The sequence below is a fragment of the Diuraphis noxia genome, unplaced genomic scaffold (assembly GCF_037042655.1).
Source record: "Diuraphis noxia isolate RWA-SAM2 unplaced genomic scaffold, SU_Dnox_SAM2 contig0005, whole genome shotgun sequence".
Classification (NCBI taxonomy): domain Eukaryota; kingdom Metazoa; phylum Arthropoda; class Insecta; order Hemiptera; family Aphididae; genus Diuraphis; species Diuraphis noxia.
Genome location: NW_028301715.1, coordinates 30,484,770 through 30,494,019, shown reverse-complemented (window position 1 = coordinate 30,494,019; position 9,250 = coordinate 30,484,770).

Genomic DNA, 9,250 nt, shown 5'->3' with positions numbered 1-9,250 from the left:
TACTTGGCTTGACACGACTTTTGTGTCACGTGTAATAATAAGTTGATACTATACATATTGGAACCTACACCGCATAAAGAAAATTTTTGTATTAAAAAAACGGAAAACAATTAGTAGCTTGCGACTTTAGTTAGTCTAAACTTATAAGCAATTATATAAACGATTCATGAATAAAAGCCGGCCCTGTGAGAAAGATTTAATTTCCCTTTATGAAATTTAAAGTAAAGATGTAATAGAAATACATAATTGGTATGAAAAAGCTTCATTGTGCAGTAAGTTGTACATTTTATGACTTGGCGAAAAAATCTTTGAACTGAGATCATTTTGGTGGTGAGTGTATAAATTACTGTACATATATCTAACATATAATATTTACCTGATTTTTTTTTAGATCGAGTGAGGAGTAGAGCATAGGTTATGCTTATAACCAACGTTAAATAGGTATAAATAGGTTAAATATGGTTTTGGAAATACATGAATTTTCTCATGAAAAATCAGAAAGGTGAAATGTAGATTTGATTTGACATTACTATTCTAAATATGAGATTGTATTTTTTATGTTTTCGTCAAATAGGATCAAATGTTTTTTTTTTAAATATTATTATTGTATTTGATTATGTTTGTGCGGAGAACGATGGATTTGACGTCTTATAATTATTTATACCAATGTGAAAATGGTAATTTATAAGTATAAAAAGCTTATTTAAAAAAACTGATTTTGAAAAAATAATGTTTATTGTACCTATATGAAATCCAATCTTGTTATTTGTTTTCATAATAGATATTTACATACACATTTTAAATATTTTAAATGTTTGCATATTATTGTTATAATTGGTGGTACCTACTTTTAAAGTCATAATCATAACACACATTTTTAGTTCACAATGTCCTGAACTTTCGTCTTATTTGAGGTTCATGCTTATTTTACGGCTTTTCAGTGTATTAAACTCACAGGGCCAACAGTATGTTATGACAAGTATTTGGTGTGGTCCAAGTACATAAAAACACCATTTTCGTCCAGTCATCCTGTCGTCGGCTATTACAGCAGCCATCAACTATACCTACGCAGCTATTGTTCACATAATATTTACATTATCATATGTTATGTATAAAATGTACACCGACGGAGAGTGGTCAGCTCCCGTTTAATAGTGACACGAGACTATAATAACTATATTGTATTATTGTTCCTAATTCAGATAAATTTTGTAGTACCTACTCAATAATTATTATTATGATTGTTTTTATTGAGTATTTGAGAACCGTCCCATTCGTATAATAATAATAATGCGATTTTGTCGTTGGCGCGAAAATGTTTAACAAGATTATCGGTGAAAAATATAACGCACTCGACTTTTAAAATTATTATTATTATCTTCGTAATACGCGTACGCAAAGCGACGACTATATATAGCCATATAGGTATATAAAATGTTATATAGATATGGGTAATATGTATAGGAATCACATAATTATATTATAATACAATAAACGAAGCCGTTTGCTGTCGTTTTCACACTTATGGATTTTATAAAATAAAACTTGTAAACAATATTATATATACCTATAAGTTCTAATATATATATATAGGATATAAATAGAAGAAGAAACAACACCACGCTGGAACGACCACGATCTACACTCCATCTTCTAAATCGATCAAACCACATGAAGACGATTCTACAATATAATAATAATAAATATACGCACATCGCCATACGCATATTTTTAGTACATAATATTTATTATAATAATATATTGTAATATGTGGCTCATGACATCCGTCCGACGTGACTGGCAAACTACGCGAGTATTGATCAGCGTAAAAGCGGTTGTGTATCATATAAATATATGGAAATCCGGAAAAGTAAGTACTACTCGCACACGAGTAATAACGTAAAGGTATATATATATGTATGTATATGTATGTTATATATACAGATATACTTATATGCATATAAAACACGGTTTCTTGCGCGTTCCGGACCAAAACAAATATAACATTCCGTATGGTATATATTATGTCGTACCTATACATCGTGAGAAATCGGTACCTGCTGACTGCGACCAGCGAACCATAGTGGTATGCATGTACATGTACGTTTATTGTATTGTATTGTTGTAAATTATACAGGGGGGTTATTTTATCTCGCGCTAAACAAAATAGATTTGTCGTAAATTTAGATAGAATATGTTATGTGTTTTGATTGACTTTATTTTTTTATATGTACATTAAAAGTCGTTTTACAACATGTTTTTGATATCAAAAAAATTATAATGTTTTATGAGTAAGTGTTCCAAAGTATATAGTTATATATATATATATATATATGTTATAAGCATTCACAATCTTTCTATGAACCACAGGTATAACGATAGACTAATTAAGTAGGTACAATCTGTAGTTATGGTTTATTTAGTCCGGGTAATTAGAGGCCTTTGCCTCACTCACCTTCCACTAACAGTGCAGAACACTGATCCTATAAGATACGGGTTTATCAGACTAGTTTAGACCAGATTGGCCGAAAAAATAAAAACATTTTAAGAAAATAAGCTTTGAATAAATCATGAAAACATGCAATTATATACCCTTACCCATAAAATATGCAAAAATATGTAAAATAAGATTTCGTATTTAATATTTGAACCATAATAAATCAAAACAAATTTTGGCCGAATCCATTTTTTTTTACATAATGTTGTGGCAAAAAAAATATGTAAAATTAACTTGTTTATTTTCATTATAAATAAATAAATTCAGATACCTGGTAATGTACTACTGATTCAAAATTTAATTTTTGTTGCCCTTTGAAATTATCAATAAAAACTCTACGTTACAGAATATAAATTTAAAAAGTATACAACTCTAACGATAAAACGAAAAAATATAAAATAGTTATAATTACTTCAATTCCGTAAAATAGAAGTATTTTTCGAAAATGCATAAATTTACTTAAAATACAACGGCCCAGGTATTGACAAAATAATGTCCTCGTACAAAACTATATACCTATTGTTGTACTTTATACGCCAGTGAGTTATTTTAGTTCATAAACGCGTATTTGTGTGAACTGTGAATGACGTATCTTATATTATACTTAACGTGTTGTGTTAGTCGTTTCGGCAAGGTTTTGTTTCAATATTTAGATCCGTTAATTTGTGTGTCCAGCCTTCACGTAGTACAATATCGATTTGATGTTTACAATATATCAATGTGCATTATCCCAAATTGTATGTGACTAAGCCAGTATAGAAAATTATTTAAGTTCTTGCGCAATCTACCCCGCCATTTTTGTCTTGAAACATTTGTAAAACACTCTGTATAATACATCTGTTATATTATGTAGACATGCGTGTGTACAATGATTTAAAGACAAGAGAAAGCTGAGAAAGAGACCATAGAAAAATAACAAAAAAAAACAAAAAAAACATATTATACCCACAATACCTACGTCACGAGTACACCACATGTGACCGTCGTGCACTGTTCCGCGTCATCGAAGACTTTTACATTAAACGTGCATGATAACCTGTGACCTCGTACGTAATAATACTATGGCCGTCGTTTTTGTAGTTATTTTATATAGAGATCCTCAAGGGTGAGCGACGTTTAAAAATAAAAGAAAAAGATAAAAAACGAACATATCCATTTCATCTAAAGTCTTGTAATAATATTAAGCATAAACAGTGGGTAGGTAATCCTTATTAACATTATTTTTTGCCAAGCAGTTTTTAAATAATTTATTAAAACCACATATATATATACTAATATATCTGTGGTTAAAATAAATTGGTACAGTATATTAAATAGTCTAGTAAACACATCAAATTTAGATACAGGTACTCATAGACCATAGTAATAGTCAATAAAGTACTTGTCTTAAAACAAAAATAGTATTTTCTTGGATCAAGTCCGAACAAGAGGAATATAACAGGTAAATTCATTATTCATGATTTGTAGTGTTTTAGGAAAGACAGTGAAGATTAGAAAAACTATATCATGGCGATTTTTAATTTTAATTTTACTAATAAAATAAATTTTTTTAATTTATGATTATGGAATAATACACATATACAGTACATACATAATATTAATAAAATTAAGTTCCACGGTATGATTGTTTATTTATATTCATTATTGCCTGATGGATATTATAATACAAAAGAAAAATGCTCAAAGAGCGACTATTGAGGGGAAATGGGATAAGGTAAAAATGTTTATAGAAAACAATCTAATAAATAGTGACTGCGGGCGATATTATATTATATTTATAGTCTATAATACGGGATATACATAGGTATAAGTATAATTTAAAACGTCAAAGCGATTTCGTAGAGCTCTGTCACGGTCGACCCGCGATATTTAAAGTTTAAACGAAAGTATTTAATAGTGTGCACGCAAAATAACGAATGTTGTAAACATCATTATAATAATATATTAAAACATGTATACAGCTATGATGGAGATACGTTAATCTTCGTTAACTCTACTTCGACGACGCTGCAGTCTCAACGAAAGCTTAAGAAACTAAACGCACATGGTAAATTTATGTATTACTATCTATAGGTACCTGCTATAACTGATGAAAATATAAATCATAACGAGTGTTTCAATACAATTTTCCCGTGTGGATTTTGATCAAGTGCGGTGGTGGGCATTTAAGAGGGGTTGCTAAATTATATAGGTTATATGCTATATGTATCTAGCATGTGATGTGTACTGGCCATCCCGCCCGCGACGTTTCTCGTGTCAAAAGCTAGTGAGCTCATGAGACTCACTATGATTGTAAGGATTAGATTTTGCGATTATGAAAACGGTTTATTATCACTTATCAGGGCTAAATTGAAAATAATTATAATTTATAGTAATTTCAATATTGAAACAAAATACTTAGATTTTTGAAACTATTTACCCATTGAACGTCTGAAACAGTTAAAATCATCACCTACTGCTGAGGCTGAAATGTATATTTCTCAAGCCATTTCGAAATAGCAACGTATTGTGGTATATTTTATTTTATTTTTTTCAACTTAAGATTTACATTGATACGTCTTATTATTGGTATTAAATAAATATATTTTTACTGTTCTTACTGAAAAAAAGTCTATACATTTAAAAAACATTTTTAAACATTGATTAGAAAAATTTATTTTATTTGTCAGGTCAAAAGGTGATATTTTCTTGATTTGCAGTTGGTTGCAGTCGGTTAGTTGGTAATGTACTTGAAACGAACTCAGTTTAAATATGTTCAAGTATAAATAATATAGTATATATTATGTTATCGATAAATCCCAAACACTCTAAACAGTATAAACAAGTAAGTACTTACTTGTAGTGGCGCAACTACAAAATCTTTTGATGGAGTATAGGGGGTAAGCACTACTAAGCTCTCCTTGAACTTGTGTTAATGATTGTATAGAACCACCCTGCATATACTTTTATGCCTAGGAGTTAAAAGTTTACTGATCACTAAGGTCAGTCGCGATATTCATAAAAACAATACAAATTAATAATAATAAACAAAATGTGTACACTGCTGGTTGGGAAAATAAATATAAAAATGTTGACTAAATTTTTTTTTATTTGCAGACTTCAAAATACCGTTATTTATAGCAATCCATGATGGATCCAGAGTCTGCCACCTTCGGCACGCCACGTGTCAACAGGTGATAAAACTTAATAGGTAGCCGCGATAAAATAAAATAACATAAAAAACGTTGGGCCAAATCTTCATATCGCGGTAATATGTGCACCTCAGCAGTCTCGTTTATTACGTTCCGGAGTCAAAAGTTTCGCTGTAAAAACACCAACTCGCGTGATGTTTATTATATACTTTGCCAACAGCATCCATCACACTATAATAATAATATCATGTTTTATGTATAACCGTGTACCTATATACCTACAGCAGTACGGACTAACGGACTTAAAACGAACACACGATGCTCGCAAAGTGTAGGTACATATATTACTATCATACAAAGTGTTTATCAGGTTGTCGAGTTGACTTCAGCAGCAATCAGGCGCCACGCCGCCGTCGTGAAAGGTTTTTACGGATACGACAAATCCGCTTACAACAGATGTCAGCCGATGTATTTATTGTATCGCGAAAAATGCAATATTATATATATGTTTGAAATGTTAAATGATAGATGACTTACCCGGGTTAGTGGTCAACGTATATAGATTATTTTTTAAAATCCAAAATAGCGAAACTATTCGATTCCACTCAATGAAGTGGTATCTCATTCTCATTCTCAATTGCCCAAGGTTATTGTACATAAAACTGATATAGATCCATTCATACACCTAAACAGGTTAAAAAAGCCGGCCCGAAAACTTACTATATTAAAATAAATATACTTTATGATATTACCCTTACCATAGCTGTATCACTCGGCATTTTCTAGGGATAAATGATTGCAAGATTGCAAGATGGGCCCCAATACAGGTAATAAATAATAATCAATGCATATATTATTTTCATATTTAAAAAACCACGGAAATACATTTATTTTATGGTTTCAGTATTCTTATTTGGTCTTGTATTTGGTAGCACAATAAAATATATCTAATCATAATAACAATAATAACTCTTTTATCAATTCATCATCGGTATAACCAATGGAATCCACACATTTTGGTAAAGAAAAAATATTCTATTTTTGCGAACTGAATCAAAGTTGTTCATGTGTGAGCTACCCTATAGCACGACCTATTTAGATATGTTGAAAAACAGAGATACAAACCTTCCCTGAATCACAAGAAATTCATATAATTATACATATATAATTTAACGGTCCAGTAGTAGCTAGTAGGTATTTGAGCCTATAGAGGAGTAGAGGACAAACTAACTAACAATCATTAATTTTATATTAAATTGGATAATCGGTAAAATTAAATTCCAAACCAACCTATGGATATTAAAATATATTTTATTAGTTCTATCAGAAAAATTAAAACTTTTCAAAACCTATACTTATATAGTAATTTACTTAAAAAGGCTAATTCAATATAAATGTTTTGCAACTGCACGCATCTCCATAGACGCGAATAAGGAGGGGACTTAAAGAGTATTACTGTATTAGCACCCCTAATTTTAAAATCAACACTCAAATAATGTTTGTATTTATGTATCAAAAATTATACCTCACAAAAAAATAACTATAATGAGAAAATGCATAACTTAAGCACCCTTAGTTTTTTTTTTTTTAAATTGAAATTGCGCCTATTTGTATCTCATTTAACTATTTAAGACTTATCACTTATATTTTACACTTTATATAATATTTATGTATGTAAACACTATCTGTAATCGTTGAACTATACCTATAATAGTTAGTAGTTACTAACTAAAGGTTCTAAAAATAAAAAAAATAATAATAATCATATTTATGTATTTAAAATAGGTACATTATCTATTACTTATTAGTACGAAATATTATTTTATTAATCATAACCAGCTATAGTGGGTATTGATTGTTGAGAGATTTAATCAGTTAAATATTTTTTTTTTTTCATCCTGAAAAACGTCAAAACTGACTCACGCTCTTTGTTGTATAAGCTAGGTACGCATTAGCTGGGTGGATGGTTAATTATTGTCTGCTTATAAGAACTATTTTCCATTATAATGACGGAAAATTACAAGTACACGCAAGCTATAGTGTATAAAATGTTATATGAATGCGTAGAATATTTGAACACATAATAATTGCTGTTTATAGGTACCACAAACCCGTTCACACCATTCGTATGTGGTATTAACTTAATAATATTGGTATCAATCAAATACTCAAATACGACATCAAAAATACATTTATGATGACGACGATTATAATGCAATGTTGATAAAATGAAAACGAAAAAAAACTTTTGGCGTGGAGGTATGGAATTTTTTGGGTAGTCATAACGTTGATATCACTCATCCGGACGCAACATCCAAAAGAGCGTCAGAGCGTGTCACTGCATAGTAGAGCGCATCAGGATAATCATCTATGTAGATAATATTGTTCAAAGTAAAATTCCACCAAGCATGAACTTTTTCGGAATTTTTAATATCATTTTTTCGTTGTACAATAGGACTAGACCTAGCATTGGTGCCGATTTCACCTGATTTCGATTTCGACAGCTACCGTGCGGTAGGATATACGCCGACTACTCAAGCCAACTTCACTAGTTTGGGAATGTTAGTTTGGTTATTTATATACATAGCAAAAAGGTACTTGTGTCGACTGATGAGAATCATCAGAGATTCAATAGGTAACGCACTCTTACGATGAAATTAGATCATAAATGGTCATATTCTCACGACAGGTAGAGCGCAATGCCGTTACTATATTGATTCTCGACCTGAAACACCCGTGTTCAAATTTACACACATTGCATCTGCGTTGTTAAAATTCAAGAAGTGACTATAGGTATTTTATGCAGGGCCGTCATTTGTTGGGGGGGGGGGGGGGGGTGCAGGGTGTACATTTGCACCAACATTTTTTATAAACGCCTTCTTTGGCCTGCCAACAATAAATATAAGCGCCGATATGCCGATATAGGTATTATATACATAAATATTTTTTTTTTGTGTCATTTTGAACAAGGTAACCCATAAAACAAATTTCAGGGTTAGCTAAATTATTTATTTTGAGTGTGCAGGGAAAAAAAATGTATAGGTTAGGTTCGATTAAGTACTATTAAGGTACTTTATAGTTTATACCCATAAATTTACTATCCAAATACAACTGGCATCCACAATATAATTTAAACTCATTAAAAGTACCTACACATAGTTCTTCAAAAATAGTAATGATATTGTGATGTTTTCATACTAATATTGACATATTAAATAAAGTTTTTGTCACCGCTTACCTCCCCCCTCCTTTATCTACCAAAACAAAACTTCCATTTGGCCTGGTAATGGTTTGAATGGCCTGCAAAAATTTGGCATCAACAATAAAAAAGTTGAAATGACGCCGCTGATATTATGTAGGTACTAAGATTATTCATCTCCTTGTTAACTATCATCAATATTGTTGTGACGATAGAAAATTATACACTATTAAATAAATGTGTAAGACCTATTAGTCTTATTACATAGGAAGCAACGAATTAGCTATGCGAACTAATTGACAACACATTATATACGGTACGTTTATACTTCGGCCAGTGAAATGACCAGGACCCAGGAGTGTTTTTACTGTTTTTTCTGTACACTCCTCAAACAAGAAAAATACCTATCTAAAAAATACTTGG